Consider the following 16,047-nt stretch of genomic DNA (forward strand, 5'->3'; position numbering starts at 1 on the left):
GGGGCCGGTAGGCACAGCTGCGCGCGGGGGAGCCGTGGCGTTTCATCCTCTCCGCCAGGCGCTTTCCTCCTCCTCGTCCCCTCCGTCCCCCCGCCTCGTCCCCCACCCGGCAAACTTCCTCCGGGCGGCCCGGCCCGGCCCGGCCCGGCCCGGCCCCCCGCAGCGCGGCCGCCAGCCGGCCCCCGCCTCCGCCCCGGCGCCCGGGCCCGGGTCCGCAGTGCCAGCGCGGTGAGAAACCAGCGGGGGAAGGGGAAAGAAGAGAGGGAAAATAAAAAGAAAAGAAAGACAGAAGGAAAAGACATTCTCCGGCTGGGGTGTGGTGTTTAATTTTGCTGAGTTTGTCTGCAGCCTGTCATCATTTTGTACCAGAAATGTGAAACTGAAGAAACTATTTATTTTTATTATTATTATTTTAATGCTTCTGGGTTTAACTTCCTAAAAATAAGTGTTCTGTGCTTCTCTGGTGTTCTCTGTCTCAGGTTTCAAAACTCTCATCACTCACCAAACCCCTGATCTTGCAAAAACTTGGGTGGGACTTTCGATGCCTGTAAATGTTTGTGTTGAATTTAAAGCCCCGCGGTGGGTGGTGCTCGGCTCAGGCTACAGCGCTCCTGGGAAGCAGGAGAATGCGGCAGACGGGAAAGGTGAGGCACGAAGGGCTAAACCCGCAGGAAAGACACCTCGCGTCTGTCGTACGTCGGATTTCGTTATTAGGCTCCTCAAGTGCTCTTTGGTGTCTGTTCAGGTCTGAAAATGCATAAAATACTTGGGTGCATAGGTTTAGGTAGTCCACTGGTGAACAGGAGATTGCTCTAACATCTATGTTACACTTGTATACTTACTCGGTTCATGTGTATTTTATTCCTTTATGTAACTTGAATGTATTTATTTATTCTGATATTTTCCCTCTCCTCTGGTGAAACTGTTGGGCATTGCATAAATACTTCAATAAAGCGCTACTTCAGTATGCTTGCTCTTGGGTGTTACAACAGTTTTACATGAGCTCAGAAAAAGAGGCAGACAAGGTATTTGAACATATGTTTGTTACAGCTGAAGGAAATGCTTAGTGAAGGGAAATGTATTTAAGATTAAACATGCAGGCACAACTTGGCTCCAAAGTCCCTGACTTGTAAGTTGCTAATGGCAGGAGGTGTGTTCAGGGGATGCCCCTATCTTGCTCTGTGGGGTTTTTTTGGTAGTCTGGTATTGCTCTCTCAAGACAAAAGTTGCTTCTAAAAAAAAAGAACTTTAGTCTGACCTTTTATGGTTATTGTAACCATATATTAATATAATATTTAGTTTTTGAAATGGTGGAATGCTGAGTTCACTAGGCTGGAGTCCATATTGGTATAACTGGCAAAACTATAGTATTTTACTATTTCATATACATTGAAACCGCTGCAACAGGGAAGTCTAAAACTGTTCATCCGTGTGCACCCATTACCAAGGTTACAACTTTTTCAGGCAATTCAAATAAATGTTCTGATGTTCCTTTTAAACAGACGTGAGGTTTGAACCTGGCTGTCTCACAGGTCAGGAATGTAGTTTTGTTTCTGTTGAAGTTTGTACAGATAATCGCTATGTCATTGAAAGACTGATAAAGGCAGTTTTAATCCCTATAAATGGTCCATGGTACATTACAATAGAGATTAATTCCTAAGAAAGAGTGGACTCAAGATGCACTGCTCAGGTTGGCTTTTTTCTTCTCCCTGATGTTTTTTTTTTATGCTTTGCTCATTCATGGCAATGTTGGTTTATTATAGTCCTGGCACTCATTCCTGCCCCTGTGGCATGGTGGGCCAGCACAGCAATTCATGCAGGTATGTTATGAAACTGAACAGGGAAACAATCACATTGTTTCAGCTCAATAAATTCTGTGATACAGCCTTAGTGGAGGTTTCCCAGTAACTGAGGGAAGGCTTGGGTGTGTGTCAGACACTCTTACAGCCACGCGAGGGCAAGTGAAATCAGAAGGTGACAGACTTCAATGTACAGGAGGCTTAGGCATCAGTGTTAAGGATATGGCAGCTTGTTCAAAATCAAATGTTGCAATACTGAATGTTGTACTTGGGTTGCAAATTGTCCAAACTCTTGTTTTATACCCTTGGCAAAGTGAAAAATGGAATCCAACTTTCATGTTCCCATTACTGGGTCTTAACTACACTTACCTAGACAGAAGTTGTGATAACTATATTAGGGTGTCATCCATGTTAAAGAATATACTGCCTGGAGCTTTTGTTTTAGTAACACAAAAAAGTTTCTTAATAAGACTGAGACAGTTTGTTGTGTATATTCTGTATGCATATACCTTAAAGCATTAGAGAAATTAAGTTTTAATTGAAGATTAAAGAATGTGAATGTTTCTTTTCTGAAAGACTGTCTTTCTCCATCGCTTCCCAGATCCAACCAGAATTGAGAAAATTTATAATGGAAGGAATTCCTGAATAGCCACTCTAAATCAGTTCATTTAAATCCTATTCATAAAGTTTTCTATCCGTTTTCTGTTATTACTGAGGCATTTGTGTTTTACAAGTGCATATGCAGAGGTGCAGAGGTATTTTTCATTTCTTCCACAAAGGGGGGGGGGGGGGGGGGGGGGGGGGGAGGAATCTGAAATGTCTTTTACATGAACACCCACACAAAACTCAACTGCAAAAGTTACTCACCCATCTAACCAATACCATTTTTGACACTTCATGTTGCAATGAACACTTTTGTTGATCATCTTATTGAAACACCTTGAAATAGCAGTAAGCTTGAAGGAAAGTATCTGTTAGAAGAAGTGTTGCAACATAAATGTACATTCTTTATTAATTATTTGCCTAGATTTGGCCTTTTATATAAAAGGTTGTGGTTGAACAGTGTGGCAGATGGAATAGTAATGCCTCTTTAGGTTGTCTCAGCCGTTTGCTTTCTTTCAGTGTGACTGTCCTTATCTCCATCTTGTACAGTCATCCCTTTCAGTTTCTTCCATTACCAATCTGTGCTGGCCATCCCTCTGTACCGGAATGGTTTTACTTTCATTACCCATGGGGTAAATGTCTGTACAAGGGTAAAGGTGCACAGAAAACAGTTCATCTCTCTAGTGAATAGAAGCTGACATGTTAGTTTCCAGTCTAGTGGTCAAAAATGGACTAGTCAACTCTGTGCTGCTCAAGTTCGAAGTGAGTAAACTTTCTTTACATGTGTAAAGCTCTGCTATGGAAACAGTAGGCTTCTAATAGAGACGATGGAAATAAGTCATTAACCAGATAAATTACATTTGCAGTGAACATCGTGGAGGACTGGGTTTGAATTGTTTAAGCTAAAACTTTTCTGAGGTCTGGAGACCACTGGCCAGATGAGGTCATTTTGGATTTCACTCCCAGTTCTGTAGATTGGGACTTCTATGGCTTGACGCCAAGACCTCTGGGAGTCAAAACTGCTTGTGGAGAAAGTTAACATCAGAAAAACATTTATTTTCCTTTTCACCTTTTTTTCATGCAGCTTAGCTGCTAAAAATAAGGTGGAATTGGGAGTATATGACTCTCTACTCTGTGTACAACAATAAGCTTCGATCCAAAAAGCACAATTAGAAACCACTGGCTGAAGAAGTTGCCAGCTGTTTGATCTGTATGGCACAGGATTTCTAAAGCTTGCTGAGGTTTGCATCCCTGCAGAATTAGTCCCTATTTGGCTTATAGACTAATGTTTTCCAGAAAAGATCTGTCTTCTAAAGGCCACTTTCCACCATTCTTCAGGTAGAGCACTGTAAATTTTACATCTGCTAGTCTTAACTGCTTCCATAGCATATGAACTGGCCAGCTAGAGGTCTAAAGCAACAACAGAACAAAAAAACCTAGAAGAATTTTCAGTGTGTGATGTTTTCATCATCTGTAGACTTGGATACATTCCTCAGTGGGATACTCAAAAGTATTTATCCATGACAGAAGACATGATACAGCATAATCCCAGTTACTCTGTGTTCTCTTTGCATAGTGTAGTAGAAAAGATGAAAACTGCTGTTTTCCCCTTGAAAATGGTGAACTGCTCTTGGAGGCAAGTTGCGATATGCAGTGATTGAAATTTTATCTTGGTGGCCATGAGAAAGTTTTTGGGTTTTTTGTTTGGTTTTTTGGTTTGGTTGTTGTTTTTTTTTTTTTTTTAAGCAGAAATTACAGATGTGATCTATAATGAAGTACCATTAGTTCTCAAGAGAAGTGACATTGGATGTGAAAAACTAAACTTTCTAGCTTCTCACAGATTTGTCACTGAATCTGAAAGTGCGTAACCGCCATGGTATGAAGGATTTTGCGGTCCAATGATACGCCTCCTAGCTGATAACCCTTAGGACTAAGGACCGTATGACAGGGTTAGTTCTGTTACAGCTGCTGTACCCAGCCATGGCAGTGCATGCAGGTGGTCAGACACTTGAAGGACGCTGAAACAAAATTTGGACACCACACAATCTAGTGAAAATAGTTTATGGTCAGTGTTGTGAGAATGAAATCTGAGGCATCTAGACTTAAAGGTTGATAACACGTATCGTCTATCATTGATATAAATACGTGTCTTTTCTTCATAGCATGAAAAGTATGCTCAGAATCTTTAACAATCTGAGTAGTGTCCTTCTTGGGTAAACAGTGTACTTTGGGTTGTGGAAGTCCCACACCAACATTACGTTACTGCAAGATAAACTGTCCAGTTGGTTTTCAGTTTCTTACCTTAAGTACTTAAGTACATAAACCATCTATTTGTTTAACACCTGTTCTACACAAATTTTGAGACACAGATTAACTTTTGAATGTGTAACTGTGAAGGGACTAGCATATGATAAAGACCTCTACATTTCACTGTAATGCAAATATTAAAGCATAAAAATAGTCTCATAATATAGCTTGGACTGCCATGTGGAAGCTTTAAAGAGTATTTCATGAATAATTAAGGTGTTAATGACAAGAAGTGAGGAATTTTAAATTATGTATATTTTACTTATATATAATTATTGTAAATTTTAATTTTAGACATAATTCTGCTCTGCTTGAGTCTCCTATAAGAGGCTTTTCCCAGAAAACAGAAATGTTTTCCTGTGCAGTTAAACATTTAACTTAATTCAAGTTCAGCAAAATCTGAGTTGCAAGGCTAAAAGCTTGCAGAGGGTGCTTATGCCCAAATCTCAATATAAAATATACACTTTTTTATTTTTAGTGCCTAGGGGAATGTTATCTCAAGGTATGCAGATCTATCGGTAACAAAAATACAAAGCATCTTTAACTATGGTCTGTACTAGAATTTAATTTCTGTAATTGACATTAACAAATTAAACACAGTATACAGAGGAAGTTAATAATCTCAAAGAAGTTTTAAAAAAATTGAAATTTGTTTCTGTAATGGAATTGGCCAGAAAGCAATATTGCTTATTGAAGTAATTCAAAGATTTTTCCCCTCTTTTGGCATTGGAAGAAAAATAATCACTAATCAATTTCCAGAAATGTTTTGCAAAATTTTTGAAATAAGACAGGGTGTGCATCCTAGGGTAATTAAATAATCTTGTCATTAAGGAGTATTTGTTTAAGATTTAAAAAAAAACACAAGCTCAAGACCCTGTCCTGAATCAGAACAAGAATTTAAAATTCTATCTCCCTACATCCCCAGTGATTGTAATGCTCTTAGGAGATGAAAAAACTTTTTAATTCTGTGTCATTGATCTATTTATACAAGAAGATTAAAAAACAAAACCAAAAACAATCAAGCAAAACTGTAGTAAAAAATATTGTGAAGAGCTCTCATATTCCAGGCAAGAATAACCTTTGCCACCAGGTTCTTTGGTGCATTGATTTTTCTTTTTTCTCACCTAAATTTCCATCTTTGATTTGATAAGAATTTTAATCAAAGAAAATTGTTCTTTTTAAACTGTTTCTGGTTCTTAACGCTCTGATTGAGATCTTAAAATAGTTGCCATTGATTGTGCTTACAGACTAAAGTAAAAGAGAAGCATTCAAGTTTTGTTGTTGTATGGAGAAACTGTGAAGCAATATTCAACAGTGGAAATATTACAAATTGTCATTCACAGTCAAAACTACAGAAAATCTATCTTGGTTGTCCTAACAAGTCTGGATCTAAGAGTCAGAAAGCTTATTAAAAGATCTTCAGGGTGATCACTGTTGATATTTAAATTGGCAATTCCACTAACAGGTATTGGATTGTTCTGGCTAGAATAATATACAAGATTAGCATCATGTACCTTCATGATTTCTATTATTCTGCCTGTCTGGATATTTGCATATTAAAACAAAAACAAAACAAAACCAACAACAACCAAAAAAACCCACCCCAACTAATGAGCTGTCAAAAAAATCACAATCAGAAAACTACTTGGTGAAAACCACAAACTTGAATCCTGAGAGCATTTAAGAATTGACTGCTTTCAGGAAGGAAATAAAGAAAGATAGTAACTGTGTTTAATTAATGTCTATAAAAAAAAAATCCTTAGGAAAAATAAAATGGCAGGTTTGTGATGTGAAGAGGATTTAGCATATTAGAACCTGTATTTATATTACTTTTCCCACAATCTAGAAACAGGTATCCCATATATAAAATTGCAGGAACTGCAACTCATCTATTTTCCCCCAAATTGTGAATGAAATAGGACCATGGAAACATGATATGAGCACACAACAAAGTAGGAAAAACAGACCGTCATGAACTTTGACAATGACTGGAGAGCCAGTCACTGTTAAAGCTGAGAGCTGGAAATGATACCTGACCTATTTCTGCTGTGATGGCAAGTGCAATATTCAACAGTGGAATTTATTATGAATTTATTAATATCTTTATTATGAATTTATTATTAATTTATTAATATCTTCATATTAGTTAGTGGTCATTGACGTTTGCTCAGTCTACATTGTAAAGAAAGTCTTACTCAGAGTTCTCAAACAAGTTAAAGGGAGATAAACTAGTGTTTGAGTTTGCAGTGTTTTAATCATTCTGCAATAACATACCAACACATGTTCTTATCTCAAGTAAAGGTGAGATGCATTGATCTGTAAGGGAAGTGAGGTTTTCTGCATGGTACTTAAGATGTTAATGTTGAGCTATAATGTCTTACCCTCTGCTTGGGGCCCTTCAAGTTTCATGTCAGCTCTTTCAATAATCAGGAGAGGCTTGAGGTTGCTTCCTTCATTTTAGAGATGAAGGAGGATGCCAGCTGAGCATGTTCCTTGTCATCTACAATTCTCCCAACTCTCAAAATCACACCTCCTGCATTTTTTGATTGTAGATACATTCTGCAAAATCTGTGTGTTTGAACAGTATATATGAGGCAGAGGATGGATTATTTTTTTTTTTTCCCAATGAGGATTACCTGTCAATAAATCCATTACTTTAATCATTATGAAATGTGAGAAGGCGGAACACAGTTCCTTTTTAAAGGTTTTGTTTTCTTATATTTAATATATATATTTCTATATATTTAATATATTTTTTAAATTTTTGCCTTGGTTTTGCTTGGGGACTGGCAGGTGGTGAGCAGCTGCATTGTGGATCATGTGTTCCTTTCTTCCCTTCCTTCTGGGCAAGGCGGGAGTGAGTAAGCGGCTGCGTGGTACTGAATTACCAGCCAGGGTTAAACCACGACAGGTGGGTAGGAAACAGGTTAGATGATGGGGCTTAGAAGGTAGCAGTCAGCAGGTCACAATCTACCTGGAGGCCAGTAACAAGTAGAGTCCCACAGGTGGCTCAGCTGAGACCCGTCCATGACCTGGAGGACAGCACAGCTCGCACTCTTGTATAATTTCCAGATGACACTAAATTGGATGTACCAGTTAATACACTCGAGTGCAAAGGTGGCACTAGGGGGGACCCAGACAGGCTGGAGGAGTGGGCCATAAGAACCTTGTGACATTGAGCAGGGCGAAGGCAGAGCCGAGCCGCGGGGGGACGAGCCCCGGCAGCCGCCCCGGCTGGGCCCGGCCTGGGGAGCAGCTCTGCCGAGCGGCCCCGGGGCCCGGTGGGCAGCGAGCTGGGCACCAGCCAGCCCTGCCCCGGCAGCAGGGACGGCCAGCGGCCACCCGGGCCGGGCAGCGGGGACACGGCCTGGAGCTCACGGGGAGGGATCATTTCTGCTCAACATTCATTATACCATGCCTGAAAAACTGTATTTGTTTTCTTGCCCCCTCTCCCCATGCAGGAATGCTGACAAACTGGAACAAGTTCAGCAGAAGACCACCATGATGGCAAGAGACCTGGAGCATTTGCTCCGTGAGGGGATGGGACCTAACAACCCCACAGCAGCTTATCAAGAAGTTGAAGCCAGACTCTTCACAGCATTGTGAGGTTGAAGGACAAGAAGCAGCAGACTCGAGCTGAAAAAGAAGAATTTCAGACTGTATATAAGGAAAATATTTTTTGTCGTGAGCACAGTCAGGCAGTGTAACAGGTTGCCCATCCTCATAGACAAGCTGATGAGGTATGGGCTAGATAAACGGCCAGTGAGGTGAACTGAAAACTGGCTGAACTCTTGGGTTCAAAGGGTTGTGATCAGTGTCATGAAGTCCAGCAGAAGTCCAGTTGCTAGTGGTGTACCACAGTGGTCAATATAAGGCCAATATTGTTTAATATCTTCATTAACAACCTAGCTGATGGGACAAAGTGTCTTGCTGTACCCTCAGCAAGTTTGCAGATGGTACAAAACCGGAAGAAGTGTTGATACACCAAATAGTTGTGCTGCTATTCAGAGGGGCCTGGACAGGCTGGAGAAATGGGCCAGCAGGAATCTCATGAAGTTCAACAAAGGGACAAGCCATGTCCTGCACCTGGAGAGAAATATTCCCATGCACCAGTACAGACTGGCAGCTGACCAGCTGCAAAGTTGCTCTACTGAAAAGGTTCCGGGGTCCTTACGAACAAGTTGAACATGAACAAGCAATGTGTCCTTGCAGCAAAGCAAGCCAACAGCATCCTGGGCTCATGAGGAAAAGAACATCACCTGATGGGAGAGTGTAAAGAGACAGAGCCAGACTATTGTCAGTGGTATACACTGGCAGGGAAGGGGCAATGGACACAAACTGAGATACAGGAAGTTCAATTTAAGCACAAGACTCTTTTTTTAATTATTATTTTTATTTTTTTTACTATGAGAGTAAGTAAATACTGGAGCAGGTTGGCCAGAGAGGTTGTAGAGTCTTCATCTTTGGAGGTATTAAAAACTGTACTGGACAGAGTCCTGAGAAACCTGCTCTAGCTCAGGGGAGTTAGACTAGACAATCTCCAAAGGTTCCTTCCAACTATTCCTAGGATTTCTTGGGAACTACCAGTTTCTTCAACTATTCTATAATTTTAAAAGATTTGTTTCAAAAAAGTATTTTGATAGACAAGGGTGACAAATGCAAATGAAGTGCTCCGTTACTTACGGTACAGGAACTCAGCTGAGCCGATTGCATTTAAATTTGAGGCTGCTTTTAGAAATTTATTTTTGTAAAGTAATGCTGTGTCTGTGTACAGAACTGTACATGTAATAAGAGAGCTTCCTGCCCTTTAAACTGTAGAAAAAATGTTAATGAATGGGACCACAGGATGGCTAGTTTAACTCTTTTTTTAGGTGGTATCTTGGTAACTGAAATTCTAAAACTGCAAGACTGTCCAAAGAGAAATTGTAATACTCACATTAGTACAAATTAGTACAAATATCCAGTTTTTAGAAACATTTTTTATTTGATGATAAATTAGTTGAATGTCCTTTTAACTTCACTCTAACCACAATTATGATTAAACCACACAGAAAAAAATAATCTTTAAAAGAACTTGGCGGTTCTTTAAGGTACTGTTATTGCAAGATGTAATTGATATGAAAAGGTGCTGAGCACTCCAAAATCTATCAGCCTAAATAGTCAAGTCATAATATAGCTATGTGATTTTGCTTACACTCTCTAATAGGCTTGTGCACCTTTAAAGTTGTCCCAGAGAATTTGCAAGTAGAGTATAATTAGAGTTATTTATTAGTGTATTGTAGTGTGTTATTCTAGCAAGAACACTCCAGCAGCTCTGAGCAGAAATGCCCTTGGAAAACAAGCAGTTAAAACCCTGGGGGTTTTTAAATAAGTCTTCTGACACTAAAGCCTACAATTTGGTTTATATTTTTATGGTCAGTTTTTCTAGTTAAATGCATCATACTTTCATTTAATACTACTTAATGTTTTACTAAATTTAGTTTCATTACAATAAGATGCTTAAAGATAAAGGTTCAGACATAGAGTTCTACTGCAGATAAAAATGGTAACAAGTAGTTATTTTAGTTATGTTTTCTATATACATAAACACAGATTCTGAAGTGATTTTTGTGCTCCAAATAATAATTACATTGTTTACCTACCTTTTGAATTTTTCTCTGTTTGGGCAATGGAAATTATTACAGTTTAGTGTGGCCAGCATTACTTTCAAGTTCTCACTAGGGGTTTTGTCTTGCTTGGTGCAGTAAAGAATGCAAGCACTTCAGGGCTAGAGTTACTAATTTAGAAGCGTTGCCATTGGAATTAAAACAAAAGCCATGGAATATTTTTCTTGGTCTGAAATCTGGTAAGAGCTGTTCTGACTCAAAATTAACTTGATAGTGCCACATTAAAAATGTGTCTTGCTGGTAAGATCTGGAAAGGACCTATTTTCATTAAAACTTACTGAGCTGTAATGTACTGAAAAATGCCTTATTTTTTTTTTTTTTTTTCTGTACAGCATAGAAGATCTTGCATCTTTCTGGCTTTAAAATGAAAAGTGGAAAGGAAACACAGCATGTTCACAGCAAGCTTTTGGTTTGGGTGGTGAGGCTTTTGTTTGGTTTGGGGTTTTTTTGGTTTTTGTTTTGGTTTTTTTTTCCTCCTTGAGGGCAATGTGTATATTTATCACTGAGCCATTGAGCCATTCTTTGGACTTTATTTGACTGTGAGAAGTTCTTGCACATAGACTCTCATGAGAAATTTATAAATTATTTTATTTTCATGCATATATTGAGGATAATGGTAGTAAAAAAAAATAAAAATCAAAGGTAGCTTAGCTGTAAGATTGTGGAATTCAGAAATAGAAACAAGCCCCAGGTATATAAGAGTACAGAGCATATTGTGGAGACACTAATGGGGCTTATGACTGTGAGGAAAAAATACCTCAGGATTTCACATCTGAATCTTGAATTGTTTTAGAAGCTTCATGTGCCCACAGCTGTTGACTCTGCTGCTGAAAGAAGCAGGAGTGAAAAGCAGAAACACATTCATCAGCAGGTATCTGCATCATGTAAATACCCAGTTATAGCCAGTTTGTTTCATACTTAATTTGTTAGGTTTTTTAATTAGCTCAGGTTCTATATGAAGCTTTAATTAGTGCATAGAAAACTCTAACTGTTCAGGACCATAAATATAGTCATGACAGCTCAGTGTGTGGATTAGGAAGAATCTCCTGGTTTCTGATAGAGCTAGACAATTTGAAAAAGATGTACTAAAAGGCAGGAACCAGACTGTAACTGAATGGATTTGCAAGAGCAGACAAACCAAAACAGCTGAAAAGACATCCATTTTAATGTGCTATGCTGGGGACAACTCTTTGTAGTAAAATGTTGCAGTGAAGATAATGAATTTTGAATTTGAAACTTGCTAAGAATTGATTATGTCTTTGCTAGTCTTTTTGTTCTGTTTCCCTTTTGTGGCCTGTTGGTGTCTGAGACTCAATCAGTGGTTGTCCAGAGGCCAATTAAATAGGAGTTTTAGTGGTCCTGCAACTTGATGATTTACAGTGTTGCTGCTCCATTTAAAGGGCTCAGGTTCTTTCAATGTAACGGGGCATTAAAGGGGAATAGTCTTGAGTCTGGTAAGCGAAGACTGCAAAGTGTTGTGACTGTGAGCTAGCTTACAGGGTGGTGAGGAGCAGCCCCAGAGCACAGATGGCGCATACTGACACATTTGTAACTGAATGTTCATTTTTTCTTTGAGCATCCTGATAAATCAGAATGGTGTTGCCAGACATTATCAATCAAGTCAGGAGGAAAACCAAGTCCTCTCCCTTGCAAGTTATTGGTTATTGTGCATCACAACTAGCAGAAGCAGAATTTCATCTGAAAGGACCATGGAGCATCTAGGAAATTACTTAGGTTTAGAAATGATTGAAGGAACATTACCTGTTAGGTAGAAAAAGTACAGCTGCTGACTTTTCCGTAGACTTACTTCTGTACGTTTATTTTCACAAAGTCACCTAAATAACTGATCTTCCCAATTTTACATCTTAATTCTTTCTTAAAGGAAATAATGATAAATCACATTTTTGTTCACATGGAAACAGTCGAGCTCCCTGCAGCCCACATATCAGGACCATGATGTGTCAAGAGTCATAAAACCAATCCTCACCTTTTGGAGGGCAGACAGGAGTAGCATTTTGCAAGTACTTCACAGGAATGACATCAAAAGGGGCCTTGCTGCTCTTGCGCTGAACAGGCTTAGGCATGGCTGTACTGGGTATGTGACTGTGTTCCAGATTGGCCTCAGCAATGTCTTCTGCATTGCTTCTCCCACAGCCTTGGATTCTGATTGCCCAGAATCTGCAGGTCAGTGTAGACCCATTCCAGCTTATAAAATGCAGCCTTTATGTAGGGGCTGTGCTTGCCTGCTAGATGTGATTAAGAGCCAGAGATTTTCTACATTCTTGCAAAACTGATGTTCAGATTTCACCTGAGATAGAGTAGGTTTTGTTTTCTATCATATCCTTGGCTTGTTTTATAAAAAAAAAGAAATCATAATCCCTTCTGTTTGTTGAACAGAAAACAAATGGATGTAGCTCTCTAGTGATCTGAGTTGGGTCAACAGGGATATTTTCTGCCTGTCTAGATCAGTAATACTGAGATTTTTTTATGATCATTTTGTGTGTCATAAGACTATCATTTATAAGATAAGTGCTATCAAGAGCCTCATCCTGTTCCTGTTGAAGTCAATGGATGTTTTTGCTATTGCTTTTCAACAGTTGTAGGATTGATGACTGAAACTGAGCAGCTGCTGAAAGGTTAGTTTTAAAGTAGAATTGTGGTCAGAAAAGCAAAGTGACCCTGTCAAGCTGACATGCTGGGAGCACTACATTTATTTTTTCTCAGTGACTTCTAGACCAAATCTGCTCAGTTTACAAGTCAAACATTTTTTATTGACTTCCAGAACTGCAAAGTCAGCCGCAGTCTGAAAAATCAAAACTGTTACTTCTGCTTCAGTCTGCAGAAGATTCTGCATTTAGAACTTGGTTGACATGTCGCTGATGCATGGCTGAATCCAGCCTGCCTTTCCATGCCTGCCCTAGCTCTGGAGGGGGAAAGCTGTCACAGTAAAAATTTATTTGTTAGGAGAGTAAACAGATATGACTTGCAGAGATGCAGATACTGAGGAAGGGTGGGCCATTTTTATGTTTATATTCTTGTTGCACCTAAACTGTAATCCTTAACTTCCGCCATGACAATGATTTAATGTTTTCACATTGTTTTAGTCTGGGACTACAGAGTCCAAACTATCTCCATTGTAAAATATATTTTCCAGAAGTTCTTAAATTTTATGATAAAATGGTCTTGCAATCATTACTTTTAAGACTTCAGAAACCACATCTGGAAGAGGTGACTCTTCCCAGGTCTTGCAATTCCTTGTTTACTCTCAAGGGTTCACCTAGTTGTGCTAGAATATGGATTGGAGAACTAATTCAGTGTATTATTTAAAAGCTCTTAACATTATATAATCACAGGAGGGGCTTCAGCAGATGCTGGTCTGTCATATCTGTGCCTTAAATTGACCCTGACCTCAGAATCTTGATATGGCTCCTCAGCCAATACATACATCATCTGATCTTAAATTGCTTGTTCGATTAATATACCGTAGTTAAAATATATGCTCAGTGCTAAAGTTAAGACCAAAGCTCTTCCTTTCCATCACAACTGCACCAAGGGTAAACAGATTTGTTTAAAGCTTCACAGTGATTAAGACAGTACAGAATGAACAGCATCTTTCTAATAAAGGGTTAAACCAGGACTATTGTTTCAGAGTTAAAAAAGTGAAGGAGCTTCCACTCCTGTGTCTTGCTGTGCTCCTGGGCTGTTCTAGAAGTTCCTCTGGTTCTTTATTTGTGGTTATCACAAAGAATAGTAGTAATTCCAGTGCCTGAATGTGTGTGTGCATGCTTGTTTATGATGAATTGCATAAGACAGAGGCACGTTTTTAAGACCTGTTAATTACTACTATACTTTATACCAAACGTATTGTGTTGGGTAATGCTTTGTGGAACACAGGATCCATCTTTCCCTTTGTGTTGAGTTGCTCTTCAGGAACTGTGATCTGTTTCCAGTTATGTAAAAAAGCCTGTGTGCAAATATGTAATTAAAACTGGACTGTGTATGCATACAGATCAATGAGTTGAATGCATAAATCCACTGTATTTGACATTACTGTTTTGTTGTGTGTGCATAGCTCAGGTTTGTAGCACAAGCAATTAAGTTTCTTTTATGGAAATATCCACATCTTTTTTAAAAAAACGATTAAGAGACAATCCAGCAGAAACAAAAAAATCCTCTTCCCTTTTGGGAAAACAAACAAAACCACTACAGTGTGTATGGAAGTACTCAAGTTAATGACAGATTAACCTTAGCTCTGCTTTTATGCTCTTGCAGTAGTAGAACATCCAAGAGTTACTTACTATTTTTGGCAAAAGAACCCCCAAAACTTTCAGATAACAGTAAGGCAGTTATGTTTTTGTGAACAGATAGCAGAATAGTTTTGTGCTTGAGCTCACTGACTTGGGCTTTTCCACTTCTTCAAAGAAAGATAAGGTATAGTTGTATATAAGTGAAGACATTAACCTTGGGGTGTGTTGTATAAAATTTATGTTTGTTCTGTATGATGCTATAGAAGTAGTCAAGCCATAAGAAGCTGTTTCAGACAATCAGAAAATTTTATGCTCTAAGTTGTGCAAAAGGCCTTGTTTTAGCAGTTTGTAATGACTCATCCCCTTGTATGTGTCATTAATCCAAATATATTTGCCGTGAAGTTGTACAATGAGGACAATATGATCTTATGAGCTTCCTGCTGGATATAATTTGTTTATGAGCAGGGACACCACATCAGTAAAGCTGAAGTATCACCATAGTTTGGGAGTGAAGACAAACATCCTCCAGTTTTCTTCAAGGGAGAGAATTAAACCTAAGAAGTCAGTGCTGTTTTGCTTTCCATGAATGTCCTCTCTCTCATAATACATATCTACAGTTTGGATTTGTGATTGTGGTGTTGCTGATGTTTCACAGAAATGCAGATAAATGGTGTTCATCTATTTCTGATTTTTGCATTGTAACATTAACGTGCTCTTCCTATACTAAACAAATGAGTTTACCCAATTTTCAGTTTACACCTGATTTAAGTCTTAGCTATCTTCCAAAGTCACGTGAATACCATTCATATACTAGAATTTCAGAAACTGTGTATGCAAATAACTGAAGATATGTGAGGGGCAAGCCAGGTGAGCAGGTTTGTACTGTGTTATTGGAAATCGTAAAATTAGTTCAAAAAGTCAAACACTTAGGATTTAGGCCTGCTTGCATGTCGCCTGATTTCCCTAAAACATCAAGAATGTGTAATTCTGCTGGGCTGCTGTTGTGAAAGATTACCTCTACAAAACTGTCACTGTTTTATACAGTTGTCTAAATAAGCAGGTAAAAGCTGAGTTTTGCTGTCTTGAGGGTTCTGTGCCCTCTCCATGTGTTTCCTCTTTGTGTCTGATCCTTTTCAGTAATTCCTGCCAATACATTTAATAAAATATGAATTAATATAAATATTTTGATGTCATATATTATGGCTATTTTGAGTTCCTGTTGATGTAGCATTTTCAGTAAGTAATCTTGATATATCAAGTAGCTGCAGGAATACTGACAATTAAATTTCCCCTGGTTTTGGTGGGTTTATTTTCTCTCTCTCTCTTTTTTTTTTTTTAAGGAATGCATTAATGGACATTATTTAAACTTTCCAATTTTTAGTGATTAAAAATATGTCCAAATTTATTAGTTTAATTTATAATATT

The 16,047-nt window shown here is 38.7% G+C and overlaps 1 long non-coding RNA gene across 1 annotated transcript; it reads left to right on the forward strand.

Annotated features, from left to right (window-relative positions):
* Window positions 1-54: 54 nt before the first annotated feature.
* Window positions 55-15,796, forward strand: LOC130150227 (uncharacterized). The gene is made up of 3 exons (XR_008822160.1): window positions 55-314; window positions 480-644; window positions 8,171-15,796. It is a non-coding gene; the product is annotated as an uncharacterized LOC130150227 (long non-coding RNA).
* Window positions 15,797-16,047: the final 251 nt, after the last annotated feature.

This window comes from Falco biarmicus, chromosome 5, assembly GCF_023638135.1.
Source record: "Falco biarmicus isolate bFalBia1 chromosome 5, bFalBia1.pri, whole genome shotgun sequence".
In the NCBI taxonomy this organism is placed as follows: Eukaryota; Metazoa; Chordata; class Aves; order Falconiformes; family Falconidae; genus Falco; species Falco biarmicus.